This window comes from Cetorhinus maximus, chromosome 4 (assembly GCF_964194155.1).
Source record: "Cetorhinus maximus chromosome 4, sCetMax3.hap1.1, whole genome shotgun sequence".
In the NCBI taxonomy this organism is placed as follows: Eukaryota; Metazoa; Chordata; class Chondrichthyes; order Lamniformes; family Cetorhinidae; genus Cetorhinus; species Cetorhinus maximus.
In genome coordinates, this window is record NC_135882.1 from 154,129,272 (window position 1) to 154,131,845 (window position 2,574).

Here is a 2,574-nt window from a genome sequence, read left to right on the forward strand (position 1 = left end):
CTGTGCCCTCGCCTGAATGCACATTGCCTCAATCCTGAGGTCCACGAGGCAACCCTCGCAAGCACCGCTCATCACTCCTGTGCACTAGAGACATTAGCGTAATGGTGACATCACAGGATGAGTAATTCAGGCTAATGTCCCAGGGTCATAGGTTCACACCTCACTATGACAGCTGGTGGAATTTCAAGTCAGTAATAAAATCTGGAATTGAAAACTTGTCTCAGTAGTAGTGACCATGACAACTATTGAGGTCTGGGGCTGAGCGGATTCCCTGTCTGGATGGTGGTCACCCTGTACTCACTGCTGCAGTCTGCTCTGCTCTGTGTCAATGCTGTGGCTGTGCTGCATGAGGAGCGGTTCCTCAACGAGATCGTCTGGGGAACAGACCAGAGCGTTGGTGGTTTTGGAGAACAGCCAGGGATTAAATCTCAGCTCATAAATCTAATCCAATCCATACGAATGGTGATGAGATTGCCGTTGATAGTACTGAACTTCACAACAATTGTACTCATATTACTTTTTGGATGAAGAACTGGAAAAGAGCATCAATACTCTCTATGGTGATGAGAGAACGCAGAATTTTCTACATGCGTGGAGATTTGCAACATATTTTGCTGTTTAACGCCGCAATCTCCCTCAAAGTTCCTTTGAACTGTAGTAAAAGCAAATCCATGGCATTTCACATTTCAGTATTTTATAGACATAAAAATTAAAAGAAAATGGGATCAATGCAAAAAATGATTTGAACTTTTCAGTAAAAAAAAGGGGAAGAGTGTCCTGCAGTCAGCATCGAGGTGAAGCAGTCTGGGAAGAGTGTCCTGCAGTCAGCATCGAGGTGAAGCAGTCTGGGAAGAGTGTTCTGCAGTCAGTTCTTGTTGAAAATAACAAGACTGACATCACAAGACAGCGTGAGAGAGTGGCAGAGAGATTGGAACCAGAGTGAGTGCGGGGAAGCTTCAAAAAGTGATGTCAGCACAAAGGTGAGAGCTGATTGGTGAGTAGTGGCTAAATGTTTTTCTCGAGTTTTTTCTCCAGTTTTTCTCCAGTTTAAAATAGATTAAGCTAAAGAAAGTAAGAGTTCTAGTTTTTATTTAAAGTACATAAATAATTTAACTTTTTTTACAGTATTTAACATAAGTAAGGGTTTTTTTCCACCAGAGGCATGGCAGGGCAGCTCAGTTCCCATGTTATGTACTGCCTGCAACATGTGGGAAGTCGTAGATGCTCCTTTCCCTCTGACCCGACCACATGTGCAGGAAGTGCCACCAGCTGCAGTTGCTTGAGCTCCGAGTTTCGGCGTTTCAGCGGCAGCTGGAGACACTGAGGTGCGTCCACGAGGCTGAGAGTTTCATGGATAGCACGTTTTTAGACGTGGTCACCCCACAGCTTACGGAAGTGCAGACAGAGAGGGAATGGGTGACCATCAGTCAGAAGAAAGGTGTCAGGCAGGTAGTCAGGAAATCCCCAGAGTGCATCTCACTCAAGAACTGTTTTTCTGTGTTGGAAGACGGTGAGAGTGTCGGTTCCTCTGGGGAGTGCAGCCACGCTCATGGCACTGGGAGTGGCTCAGCTGCACAGGGGGTGAGGAAAAAGAGGGGAAGAGCAAAAGTGGTAGAAGACTCGATAGTAAAGGGAACTGACAGGCGTTTATGTGGCCGTAGACATGACTCCAGGATGATATGTTGCCTCCCTGGTGCCAGGGTCAAGGATGTCACTGAATGGCTGCAGGACATTCTAAAGAGGGAGGGCAAACAGACAGAGGTTGTGGTACATTTTGGTAGCAATGACATAGGTAGAAAGAGGGATGAGGTCCTGCAAGCAGAATTTAGGGAGCTAGGAAGCAGATTTAAAAAAACAGGACCTCAAAGGCAGTAATATCTGGATTACTTCCGGTGCCACGTGCTAGTGAGTATAGAAATAGAAGGTTAGCCCAGATGAATGCGTGGCTGGAGAGATGGTGCAGGAGGGAGGGCTTTAGATTTCTGGGACATTGAGACCGTTTCTGAGGGTGGTGGGACCTGTACAAGGCGGATAGGTTGCACCTGAACTGAAATGGGACCAACATCCTTGCGGGGAGGTTTGCTAGTTCTTTTGGGGAGGGTTTAAACTAACTTGGCAGGTGGGTGGGATCATGACAGGAGGTTCAGCAGGAGGAGATACACAGCCAAAATTAGAAGAGAGAGCAAGTGAGTCTGGAAGGCATAGAAATTATAGGCCAGTTAAGGCACAAGGGAGTTTGGCAAGGTTGAATGGTATTTATTTTAATGCAAGGAGTCTGACGAATAAGGCAGATGAGTTGAGGGCACAAATTAACACATGGAAGTGTGATGCATTGCTGTCACAGAGACATGGTTAACAGAGGGGCAGGATTGGCAGCTCAATATTCCAGGATATAGGGTCTTCAGGCAAGAAAGGAAAGGAAGTAAAAGAGGAGGGTGTATCGCAATATTGATCAAGGAATCAATTACAGCAGTAAGGAGGGATGACATCTTAGAAGGCTCCTCAAATAAAGCCATGTGGGTAGAACTGAAAAACAAAAAAGGAGCTATCACATTGCTGGAAGTGTACTATAGG

The 2,574-nt window shown here is 46.0% G+C and overlaps 1 pseudogene; it reads left to right on the forward strand.

The window, feature by feature from the left end:
* Positions 1 to 279: 279 nt before the first annotated feature.
* Positions 280 to 528, forward strand: LOC144679374 (immediate early response 3-interacting protein 1 pseudogene; annotated as a pseudogene).
* The last annotated feature ends 2,046 nt before the right edge of the window (positions 529 to 2,574 follow it).